Below are 13,347 nucleotides of genomic sequence, written 5' to 3' on the forward strand. Positions count from 1 at the left end.
CAGTACCAGTATAGCTCCAGAAAAATAAGAGTTCCACTGGGGGAACCGCTGATGTCAGAGGCTGTGGGTGGGGCTACACTGGATAACATCTGCCTTTTAAACCTGTGACATTTGTGCTGGTTCTCCAAAGACAGTAAGACAAGGATCTGACAGCAGCCGTCAGCTGACTGAGAACAAAGAGAGGAGCAGCAGATTTGAAAGAAAAGGATCAGCTGAGTCACATGACTGCTAAGCAGTCACGTGACAGCTGAGTCCGTTTATATATATTTTTAATTGTGATATTTAATCCTTTCCTGCTACAAATAAACAGTATATTATATACACAATCAGTAATATAAACAGCTTCACTGATCAACAACAGAATAATCTGCTGCTGCAGTTTGAATAATGAAACTTTATTTAGAGAAATGTAAAGTACATGTTCCAGTGCAATCAGAATGAAGAAGAGGAGGGTGATGAAGATGCAATTATAACGATGCTGTGTGATGTCATGATGATGATGTCTGGATGTTTATTAAAAATAAATAAAAAGTTTACTAATGCGTTTTGTTTGTTGTTGTTTTTTCCTCTGATCAGGTGACCAACAAACAGTATAATCAATTATTTCCTCTTAAGTGAGCAAAATATTGATTGATCGCTGAAGCTCAGCTAACACTGACCTTAACACTGCAGCCTGTCCAATGTTACTGCAGACTTTTTCACAGTATTACAAACTAAGATTTGCATTTCCAGATGATCAAATTGAATTTGCTGAGCAGTCCTACCTTTGAAAATAAGCTTCATCTTTCTTACAGTTACTTTCTCCATGTCTGAGTCTGACGCACATTAACAAACGTTATTTTTTTTGCGCTGGCTACCTTCTGATTACCACGGGCGCAATGAAGTTACATCTGCACCTTGAACGCATCACAGGGATGAGGACTAGAAAAGGTGCTGAAGGTGTATCCTGTTCGTAGGATGGCATTAGTTTGTGATTACAGAGCGAGTATGTGCATGCCGTCGCAGGAAACGATGCCGGGCTTATTTAAAAGGAACTCAGGAACAGAAATACGCACTAACATGCCTGTGAGACTCAACTGCGTTCCGGACCTTTAACCCCTGCCAGCCCGTGGTTTAAAAGCGCTCCTACCTCTGCCCAGTTTCACCAGTTTGATTCCTGTTGGCTTTTCAAATTAAGAGTTTGGCTAATAAAACACGCACTCCACTGTGGTTTAGTAAACTGTACTGGTGGTTTACGGAGACTCTGGAAACCACACGACTCTTCAAATAGACGTCACACGGGTACAAGACGTAGCATCATACTGGAGAATTTACTGTTAGGGATGCGTCTGTACTACACTAACTACACGTTTGCTTGTTAGTGCTGCTATTAGAACAAAAGTATCTGGATACATCCTCATCCGCTAAAAACTCACATTGTAATATTAATAATAAGACTTTACGTGTCGAGTTATTTAAACGTGGATTTAATTGGCCCATCTTAAGTATCAGAGGTAAAAGTCGCCTGTTTTATTCATATAACTTTTTTTCTCATATTGAACCCACGCATGAAGTATTTCACTTTCAGAGAATCGATATTCTGACTGACACTGAGTGTTGACTGGACAGATGGGATCGATAGCTTTTAATTATTAAAACCTCTGGATTTCTAAGCCAGGCTTCGCGGTGGGTTTTCGGCTGTGGACCTTGGAGCGCAGCGGGGCGGGGTCTCTGTCAAACCTGTTGTGCGTCTCTCTGCGCGGACTGTGCGGATCCGGGTGTCTGCTGGGGTCTTTTGGAAGTTTCTCGGGCTACTCGGACGCCGGGAGGACGGCACAGCAGCCTGGTGAGCTCAGGTGAGTCGGACCCGGACCTCATCGCCCCCCCTTGTCACGGCTCCGGGTTGTCCCGCTGCTGTAGGAAGGAAAAGGCGTGAGAGTCAGGCGTGTCTGCCCGACACACGCCAGACTCCATTCAGGAATGTAGTAGTTTTAGATGTTGCCGGTTTTCCGTTAGGCTGTTTATCTGAGGGAGGCAGCTGCCGATGGTTTTAGAACCGGGAGGAGATGCTCTTTGACTCCGCTCAGAAACATTGATATTATGACCAGCACCAGGTTATGTTCCCCGGGTTTAATTTACAGAGCCGTAAATACAGAGCGGCTCAGACTCTGGACTGGGAGTTTAAAAGTGGACATTCCCGTCAGGGAGTCTGGCCGGCGTCTGGGTGAAGCCGGTTTAACAGCAGGAGTGATAAATGTGGTGCTGGGTTCAGTTTGTAAGTTTGCCTCCTCACTGAGTGCTTGTGTGTGTGTCCGTGTCGGCCGTTTCCAGCCTGTCCTGGCACGGCACGGCACGGCCGCTGCAGCCACTGAATAGCTGGCATTCCAACACACACAGACACACACTCTCACACTCTGTGCTGCTGTTATGGCTGGAGCGAGTTTAGAAGTCACCTTTGCAGACTTGCATAAGGGAAGTGAGCATCACACGACACTCTGAGAACATAAACAAAAAACAATACAACCCCCCCCCCTCCCCGCCCTCCCCCTCCTCCACCTCCTACACAAACACACAGAAAGTTGCTGGACCTGCTCTTTGTTCCAGTTTAAATTAATGTGGTCAGTATTTCTAGGGAAACTGGGCAGGGCCGCTGATATTTTCTGTTTGGGCCCTCGGGGCCCCTTAAGCTCCTGGATACCACATGACTCCAGGCTGATGCAGATCTGCTGGTCCTGATTCAGTTTTTAAAGTTGCACTGTGTTACCCTTCCACAGATGCTGCTCAGGCTTTAACTGCTGCTTTGTTGGTGTATCAGACTTCCTGTCTGTGGTTGCAGCATGTTGGCTCCTGCTGAATGTAGCCTATAGAATAGTAAAGTTGTTGGGACTCCTTCCAGAGGCAGAAGTGGTGCTCTGGTTTAGTTTGCAGTGACAATCTGGTTGATGGTGCTGAAGGAGATTCTGAGTCTGTGGTTTGCTGACAAAGTGGGAAAAACAGCAGAATGCTCCTTTATTTTGTGATGTTTAGGAACAGCTGAACCTTTTTTTGTTCAAACTCTTGATGTTCTGCATGAAGGTTTGAATTACTGAACACTAGGGCTGCCACGATTAGTCGACTAGTCACGATTACGTCGACTATTAAAATCGTCGATGACTAATTTAATAGTCAACGCGTTGTTTGAAGCTTTGTAAGATCACAAAAGACGCAGGAATAAGTAGTAGGATTTAAGAATGTAATAACGGACTGAAACAGAAGATGGCAGCACTGCATGTACAAGGATGCCAGCTGCCGTTAAACCCCAAAGAAGAAGAAGTAGCTCTGTCCCAGAATTCATAGCGCAGCCCAGCTCAGTTTCCAACAATGGCGGCTGCTAGTTACTTTTAATATTACTCTTATTATTCTTTCTGGGTCACAAAATAAACGTTTAACATATTTTCAGGCGAGAATGTAGCTGTGTAAACCTCAAATATCTGCTCAGTTTATCAAGACACCACATATTTTCAAAAGCGCTCCGACGTTTTCTGAGACGTCTGTTAGCCACTAGCTCGATAGCTAGCCGGGAGCGAGGCTCACTAGAGCCGTGAGAACACCGGACTGCCGGCTTCAAACCCACCGCCGTCTTTCGCTACTCAGGTTAAACATTTATAAGTCACTTAGATAACTTCAAAATGTTATTGTTTGGCTTTTTTCAGTATTTTATTTGTTCCTGAGTAAATCGGTTTGGCTGAGATTAAAGTTATAGTTTTTACACAGCTGAATAAACGTCAAGCAGACAACTGATTAAACAGAAGTGTGAGATGCTCGAGAATATACTCCGGTGTCCTGTTATATTTTAGATAGCAAGGAGTTTATTAAACTCCACCGAAACAATCTGCAAATGTCATTAAAATTTAATAAACTATCATCTTGTCTTTATTTTTAGTTAGCACATACCTTAAACACTTAAAGCTGTAAGCTAATGATAGTTATATAAGAGCAGATGCTGCTGGTGCAATAAGCTGTACGTTTTACGTCCAGTGGATGAAGATCTGATTAGTCGACTAATTGCAAAAATAATCGGTGACTAGTCGACTATCAAAATAATCGTTTGTGGCAGCCCTACTGAACACAAAACATGGAACACTGGGGAAAATGGTTGGTTCAGATACTTAAAGTTCATGCTTTTAAAGACAGAAAGAAACTGTGTTTAAATCTGGATTCCAGTGCTCAGTTAACTTGCTTCAGTTTACCCACTCCTCTTCCAGACATCTTGCTATCTTGGGAATGTTTCCAGTCACCTGAGCTCACCAGCCACTTTATTAGGTACACCTGTTCAACTGCTTGTTAGCACAAATATCTAATGAGGCAACCACATGGCAGCAGCTCATTGCATTTAGGCATGTAGACATGGTCAAGCTGACGTACTCATCAGAATGAGGAAGAGCAGTGATGGTTGTTGGTGCCAGAGGGTCTGTCCGAGTATTCCAGAAAATGATCATCTGCTGGGATTTTCCAAAACATACATCTCCAGGGTTTACAGAGAATGGTCTGTAAAAGGGAGAATAGCTCTCTGGGTTAAAATGATGTGTTGACAGGCTGCTTTGAGGCGATAAGAAAGCAACATTTACTTAAATAACCACCCACTGCTGCAGAAGAGCATCTCTGAACGGCCAACACGTTGAACCTTGAAGCAGGGTTACAGCAGCAGAAGACCGCACTGGGTCGACAGAAAACTGAGGCTGCAGCTCCCTCGGGATCACCAAAACTGGGCAGGAGAAGACTGGAAAGACATTGTCTGGTCAGTCTCAATTTCTGCTGCATCATTCACATGATAGGGACAGACTTTAAACAGCATGACAGCATGAATCCATCCTGCTTTGTATGAACAGTTCAGGCTGCTGCTGGTGAAATGGTGTGGAGCATATTTTCTTTGCACACTTTGTGCACCTTAGTACCAACTGAGCATCTTTTAACCATCACAGCCTGCCTGAGTATTGTTACTGAGCATGTCCACACCTTTCTGACCTCAGTGTACTCATCCTCTGGTGACGGCTGCCAGTTTTTAATGGTCACCAGGACATGAAAGCTGCAGGTGAAATATGAAAGAATCTGCCTAAAAAGTTTTCCTCAACATTAAGTTTTAAAAACCTTTTTCCTCTCAGAAGATTTACTCGTACCTCCATCTGTGCTGCTTTTTGTTTGAACACCACGTCTTTCTTATTATTCTGGTTTAAATGATTTTGTGTTTGGATTTCTGACTGTACACACTCCAGGCTTCTTTTATACAAAACCTCGTTCTTTTAGAGAAAAACAGGAAAAAACAAGCACAGAGACTTTGAAAAAAATCCAAACATGAATTTTGATTATCGATTAAATTATTTCAGTTTAACTCACAAGTAAAGCCGTGTTATTCCTCCAGCTCCTTTTTATTTAAAAGAACAGGAGCTGCCCACACGCTGCATAAGTAAGACAATAAGATTATAATAGAACAACAAAATGCATCAAATACATAAAAACTGTCCAAATAATGAAAAAGATGTTTAATAATCTTGATAATTCACAGTAAAGGTGATTCACACGTAGATGGAACAAATGGAAACTGATGAAAATCAATTAACAGATTAAAAATAGAGGCGGTGTGGTCAAAGTTTATTGAAAACAAAATGAAGGTTTTGCTGCTGGAGGAGCAGCTCTAATGCATGACTTTGTTTCTTTGTGCAATCATTAGATTCCTGCAGCAGCCTGACAGTCACAGTTCAGGGCCGCACTGATAAAACTGTTAAATTGTAGATTTTCTGAATGGACTCTGGTTTAAAGAGACAACCTGAAGACTCTTTTACCCGATTTAACCCAGAAACCCGAATGAAGCTCACCCACTGACCGCCCTGGCATGTGATCGGCTCGAGGCAGTGACATCATGCTCCTCCTCCTCATCCTCCTTTTCCTCCTCATCATCAGTGAGATGAAGATTACTTAACCGAAATGCCCATTTGACTAATCTGAAGGGTTTAGTCTGAGTCCAGCTTCAGAGTCAGATTACTGCTTCAGTTTAATCACGTCTAATCCCCCCCCCCCCCCCCCCCCCCCACACACACACACACAAACACACACACACACAGGGTTAATGTGCTTTAATCTGCAGTTTTAGTCAAACTGGTCTCGCACCAGTAACACCAGCACAGAGTGCTCTAGTTTCCTGAAAGTCACCATCGTGTTTCCTCGTTTCCTGCTGCAGAGGATTTGATGCAGTGTTAGCGGATGAGCTGATCTGATCAGCTAATTGATTAATCAGCAAATACAAACAGAGTGAGGTCTTTTTAAACGGGGCAGAATCTGCAGAATCAGTGACGACATCGCTTCACAGATGTGAGAAATATGTGATCATTTTAGTCCTGTGTGTGATCACTGTGAAGACCACTTTGGTTGCTGGTGTTAATGTGTCATTTCTATATTTCTGTATGCTCTGGTTGTACAATGCACTTTACTACTGCGCTGAATGTGTTTGTGGAGGTGCGAAGGCATAAATAACCGATAGAAAAAAGGTCCAAGTGTTCACGATGGTGTGGGAGAAAGATCAGAATAAATAAATGTTAACGAGGAAGCTTCTTTCGGCTGCTCCCTTATTCACAGCGTGTCTGATTTGGCAGTTTTTACACCAGATGCCCTCCCTAACACAACCCGAAAGAGTTTTGTGTTTTCGAACCGGGGATCTTTTGCTTGTTAGGTGAATATGTAAACTAATATTAGTCATCATATTTAGGGGGGATCCTAATACAGGGGAAGAGGATTGTTAAATGTCCCCAGGAAGCATGACTCCCTTGTTCCCAGACAGACCGTCGTGCTCACCTGTCGTTTTCTGGGCAGGATCCAAATAATTGGACGGAGATTCTTCAGAAATGTCTCGCTCAGTGGTTTCTTGATTCTGGCTCTCCACCCCCCCACCCCCCGCCCTGTGCTCCGAGTGCTGTGGAGAGACTCTGAGGGAGGATCTGCTTCTAACATCTGAACTCAGTTAGTTTCTAAAGGTTTATAAAGTAACAACAAGATAATCTGGGTTTAATTTTTACTCTCATAGTATTTTATGTTTGCTTTACATTGCATTACCACCCCCTCTATAAATAAAAGCCCACACTGACTCACAAGAGGAAGTGACATTTCCTCAATGAGCCTGTGGAAAGATCATCAGGCGCTCCTGCAGCTGCCTTTGTCCCTCACAATCTTTTACTGGGTCATGTGATACTTTACAGTCCCAAAGATGTGAGTCATGACCAAGCTCAAGCTCCTGGATGTCCTCCCTCACACTCACCTCCTTATTTTCACTTATTAATATCAAATTAAAGTTCAATAAGTTGAGGAGGTCCAACATAAAAGGAAACATTTCAAAAAGTTTAGTAACTGCACAATGTTTGTTAAGTTAGTGAATAATCACCTTAATTACAATTATTACATTAAGATAAGTTTGACTGAAGCCACGTGGAGGCAGAAGACATCCAAGCAGGTTCTATTTTTCTCTCATAATCTCCTGATTGTTCAGAAAACGTCAAATAACATCTCAATGAGAGCGACGGAGCACGTTTTTTTCTCTTTCTTCTTTTGTGTTTAGAAATGACTCACAATACTTATCAGTAAGAAAACTGCTTCCAGATAATTTCCCGTCTATCTGCTAATTGAGTAATCGGGTCAGGTGTGGACTGCTCGCTGGTTTCTGGGGAAATAATCCTACTGATATGTGCGAAGGGGGCCAACAGGGGCCCCGCTGACAACTCCTTCCCCTCAGGAGGGGAATTATTATCTTCAGCCCTGGAGATTATGTGATAAAGACTTTTGTAATGATTTATATAACTCTGTCTCCTAAAGATAAATGACAGTTTGGGAAACACGAGAAGCACAAAAAAGACTAAATAAAGAAAATACATTTGAGTCGAAATGTGATTTGTTTCGTAAACACGCAGAAATAAAAGTGTCGCCCGGTTTGCTGTCAGTCTCGAGGAGCTGAGCTGAAGTCAGTGTGACGGAAACAGCAACAGTGTGTGCGCTTCACTGTTTGTGTGTCTGATTAGCTGTCAGTTTCTAATACAATCTGTGTGACCATCTGTTTTACTCCACTGTTCACACTGGGTGTGTGTGTGTGTGCACGTGTGCTCCTGGGAATTGTTATCACATGCTCCGTGTATGCGCACACGCCTGCACAGGTGCTGTTATGTGTCTGCAGGTTCTTTTAAAGATAATTGGAATTAATTTAAGATCTAATATCTGCAGAAGGTTCAGTGAGCGCGGCTGATCTGCAGATCTGGATGATGTTTGGGAGCGCGATCGCTTCAGATCAGTTAAGTCTGGTTTAAAAATAGGTAGAAAAGTTTGGTGTGTTTGTCGGTGAGAGTTCCCGGCTCCTTCTCTGACACATTATGGATGCAGTGAAGCAGAAAGAGTGAGAACATACACCGGGCTGTATCTTTGCTCTGATAAGGAGCAGCTGTACTCACCAGCACACAGCTGAAACAGTCATCAAGCTGTGTGCCGGCTGTGTGCCCCGTCATGATTGGCTAATATGTTGTAAAGCAGATTGGGTTTTTGAGAGGCGGCGGGGCAACCGCCATCACTCCATCACTGGCGTTGGGCAGTTTTCCCATGAATTTCTACTCAAGAGTCTCCTGAGTGGCGACTCGCCCGCACGCTCGCTGCTGTGTCAGCTGTAATCTTGCTTAGCACAGCTACCAGTGAGCCGCATCTTCCCACAGAAAGCTCCCCCCGATCACCGCTCGCTGTATCTCTGCTTGTCTAAGTGTCTAAAAGTCTCCAGGCTTCATTTGTTTCCTCCGAGCGAGGAGCTTCGCGAACCAACTGAAAGTTGTCCCGCTCGTTTCTCAAACCGCCCTCCTCCGCGCTGTCTGCAGCAGCTCCTCGTGATCTTCGCTCAGACCTCCTTACTTCTTTATCGACTTTATTTATAACGTTGTAGTCGTAAAAGTTAAAATATAAAGTAAACTGTGAGCATTTTTGGGGATGAGCAGCAGAGTAACGACGGCTGTAGCTGCTCTTGGCGTGGTTTTCAGTTCTTCTCAGTTTTGTCACCTGAAGCTCTTTATTAGCGTTTATCTTGAACAAACATCAGAAACAGAAACAGTGAAATAACCGGAGATTAGCTTCAGCGCTCAGAATATTCAAAAGAGGAGTCTCCTTCAGAGCCACATTTTTCAGCAAAGAACCAGCAGAGCCGCATGTATCAGGCTGTAGATTGATCAGCTGATCAAAGGAGACTGTTTACGTGTTTGAATCGAGAACTTCTTAAACATGCTGACGTGAAGCGAAGTGTTTTCATGGTTTGGACTTTTGCTGACGTCACACGCTGCTCTGTGAAACTGAGCCGAGCTGTTCTCTGATGTTTTATGCACCGAACGATTAATCGATCTGTGGCCTGAATGATGTTTGCGGCTTTTCATACATAAAATCTGATTAGAACATAGTTTGACTCATAAAAACAAGAAATACAGAGAAAATCTGACTTTATGTTTGATCAATTTATGTTTCTGAATTCTTAATAAAATCAAATCTCCAAACATAAATTCCCCCAAACGGACCCCAGAGTCCACCTGGAACCAGAATCAGACCCTCTGAGCAGAAAACGGCACTGCTGGTTTGGGTGAACTGACCCTTTAATGTTATTACTCCTGTAGGACAACCACTGGCTGCAGAACATCAGAGGATCTTGTGTGTGTGTGTGTGTGTGTGTTTCATGTGTTCCTGCAGATGAAAGAGTTGCTGGTTTGATTCCTCAGGGACTCTCAGCCAGCAGCTAGCTGCTACTAATTTGAACCACGACGACGCACACACCAATCCTCAGGAGGCTGTGTGCGCGTGCGTGTTTCTCCTGATCCAGGTTCCATCATGTTTTTCTTTTGTTTTGGTTTCATTCTTCTGAGCAGCTTCACTTCAACAGTACAGTTTTCTTGGCTGAAGTTGTCTCACTCCCCGTGTTTTCTTTGGACACTGTGGCAGCCAGCTATCCCAGAATGCATTTCACACTCCCCCAGCGGCTGAATGGAGGTGCTTCGTTTTTCCCTCCAGGGACTGCTGGTCAATCAGCGAGGACTCCAGCAGCTGCAGAGCTGAATTCAGAGCCTCAACTTTTACACTGAGGATTAATCAGATTGATCCAGTAAATCGAATCAGAGCGGACTGATTTTCTGTAAATAGACACAACCTCAGGGTGTAAAGAGCACGAGCTGTCAGTGCACTACAGGTGCAGTGTGACAGGTACTAAGTGGTGGTGGGGTACCCGGGTGTGACATCAGCACAGGGGAAGCCCGAGATCAGCAAAGCCACAGCGTTTAGAAGAAGCTGTCATTTTATTTTTTCTATTGTCCAAACACTGTATATAAAAGATGGACACAAACCCCATGACATCACCTCGTTTCCTGGGTGGATAAAGCCAGACAGAATCATTGTTTGACATCTATAATGCTGCTGGGTCAAACAGTAAACATCATTTAAATGACTGTTTGTAAACTATCACAATAATATGTATTCAAAATGTAACTGATTACAGGCCAACTGATACAGAATATGTAGGATAAGGACCCAAATGCAGGACTCACGAACACGTGGCTGATTCTGTGATGCACTGAGTCTTCTTCAGTCACCTTTGTCACTCAGCATGTGTTAACCCTCCAGGGTATAATTGGCCGGTTTTTGACTACTTTTGATTTTACCTCTATATTTCACCTTTAAAATACGTTTTTCTTGCCTTGTTTGGTATCATTATTTTCAGCACAACCTCAAATATCTGAAATTTGAGTTATTTTTTCATTTTGGTATACTATATTAGCACAGTTGATCTAAATTCAGACAAAAAATTCAAAATCCGAGTAGAAAAAAGTTATATTTTTTACTGTAAAACCCACAAACATGTTTAATGAATCATTTTCATAACTTGAAATGCAAATAGAAATTGTACATTTCTAAAAATTATGCACAATTTTTGCAAACAACAAAGTTATATGGTACTATTTACCTAAAAATGCAGCCAAGGCCTCAGGCGTTTTTTTATATAACCATTTAAGTCTATTTACAGAACAATCAGCTGTGCTGCATCAAATAAGAAGGCACACAAATTATTTGTGCCAGTCCAAAAAATGTAGTTAGTGTTCAGTATAAGACAGAGGAGAACACCAAAGGCCTAAACCTGCAGGTCTGACAGGAGGTGTATCAGTCCAGTTTTCCATGTGGAGACAGCGTTTACACTGGAATCTGCCTTTGATGGCCCTCCTCCCTAAACAACCAAATGTCACATGTTGCCTTATCATTTTTTTGATTGGCTGACATGGTAACTCTAACACCAATAGGGAAGGGGTGTTTTTTCTTTTTCTTTTTTCACCCGCAAGCGGAGAGTGTTTGCTAGCGCTGTCTGTAGAAAACGCCGTTTTTACCGTTCTTCCCGTTCTTCCCGTTCTTCCCGCTGTAAACACCACTGTTTTGTTCAGAAAAAAACATCGTGTGTATTTTTTATCATAACTCTGGTTTTCCATCGACACAATTCTAAAACTGGTATATAGTTTGAAGTCCGCACTTTTGACCCAAGTTGAAATGGAGACTCTGACGTGCTGCATCTTGTAGCTGTGTCGTCTTAAATTGGTCATGACGCGCCGGCGCGTCCGGCGACCCCAGAGGGTTAATAGACCTCTCTGCTGAATCACACTTGTTGTTAATCTCTGGCTTTGTTCCACTGCTTGTCTTTATCCTGTCTTCCTTCTCTCACCTCAACCAATCGCAGCAGATGGCCCCGCCCCTCCCTGAGCCTGGTTCTGCTGGAGGTTTCTTCCTGTTAAAAGGGAGTTTTTCCTTCCCACTGTCGCCAAAGTGCTGCTCATAGGGGGTCATATGATTGTTGGGTTTTTCTCTGTATGTATTATTGCAGGGTCTACCTTACAGTATAAAGCGCCTTGAGGTGACTGTTGTTGTAGTTTGGCGCTGTGTAAATAAAATTTAAATTGAACTGAATTAAAGTAAAAGAGGCAGATTTATTGCAATGTAGCAAAATTACTCAATACAGAAACCAAGGAGACACAAAAACATGAAACACAGGGAGACACATAGACAGAAACCTAAAGACTATAAACTATAACATGAGCACAAAACCATGAAGAGAAACGAAACCTCCACCACCAACAAATCAAAGAATATGAACTCAAACCAGAAAGAACCAGAACTGATATTTGGTTATTTAAAAATATGTATTGGCCAATTTTTGTTACCTTTTTTGCATTTCAACACACAAAGCACAAATATTTCCCTGACATCATCTTTTTATCCTTAGTTTTCACATGATGTCAGAGCCACTGGGACATGCCCACCTGGAGCACTGCAGCCCTCCAGCCATCCTTTGAACGTCTTCGAGTTTAACTTGCCTGATAGCTCCTGTGCAGTCGGGTGCAATAATCAGCGTTTATTTACAGCTGCCAGCAGGGCAGAGTTTGTGGAGTATGGCACCAACACCTCCCTCCACAGCAGCCCCGGCTGTCAGTGGTGGCTCATTTAAACCGTAGGAATGATTTACCCGACACTGGAAGAATACTGGGTTGACTTCACTGTTGTGATGCGACATTAATGTGACAAATTTATACTACTGGAACTTCTCTGTCCCTACTCTGTCCAAGTCAGCAAAACATAAGTGTGGTAGTTCATTTAAGCTAGCTATGTAGCACTTACGTTTGTCATAGCCACACACAAGTTCTTGTTCTTCATCTCCCACACGGCCGCCTTACCTACCCATCCACAAAGAAAATGCACGTAGCTGTCTGTACTTTGAAAGCTTTCATCCTTGCAGTGGTGTGAGGTGAGCAAAGATACTCGTAGATGACACTGAGCTGAAGCTCTGGGGGACACATCACCACTTTCAGAGATTTAAATAAAACCGCTGGTTTTAGAACAAGTCCCCAAAATGTGTAGTTTCTCTTCACATCTTAGTTTTCGATTGATGGATGTGTGGATAGATGATCCAAGTGAGCGGTCCCCAACCCCCAGGCCACAGACCGGTACCGGTCCATGAGTCGTTTGGTACCTGGCCGCGATAGTCGAGGCTCAGGTGTGAAATTTATGGTTTTCAGGGATTTTATCGTTATTTTTTAAATTGTTTTTATCATTAACTCGGTTTCCCTGGGTCTTATGAATAAATCTTCTTTTTTTTGGTACCGTACTGGTTTTATTTTGTTGTATTTACCTGCGACACCTTAAAGGCCAGTCTGTGAAAATATTGCCGGACATAAACCGGTCCGTAGCGCAAAAAAGGTTGAGGACCGCTGATCCAAGTAATCTTGCCTTGAGACAGGTGAAAAAAAAACAATAATACTCCGACTGTCCACTATCTGCCCTCATGATGGAGTAATGTTTGGC

The 13,347-nt window shown here is 43.1% G+C and overlaps 1 protein-coding gene across 1 annotated transcript in view; it reads left to right on the plus strand.

Annotated features, from left to right (window-relative positions):
* Positions 1-1,718: 1,718 nt before the first annotated feature.
* plxnb3 (plexin B3) overlaps positions 1,719-13,347 on the plus strand; it is a 103,885-nt gene continuing 92,256 nt past the window's right edge. Inside the window, exon 1 of the mRNA XM_085145935.1 lies at positions 1,719-1,835. The gene's annotated coding sequence lies outside the window, so the exon portion shown is untranslated. The remainder of the gene's footprint in view (positions 1,836-13,347) is intronic.

The sequence above is a fragment of the Neolamprologus multifasciatus genome, chromosome 20 (genome assembly GCF_963576455.1).
Source record: "Neolamprologus multifasciatus chromosome 20, fNeoMul1.2, whole genome shotgun sequence".
In the NCBI taxonomy this organism is placed as follows: domain Eukaryota; kingdom Metazoa; phylum Chordata; class Actinopteri; order Cichliformes; family Cichlidae; genus Neolamprologus; species Neolamprologus multifasciatus.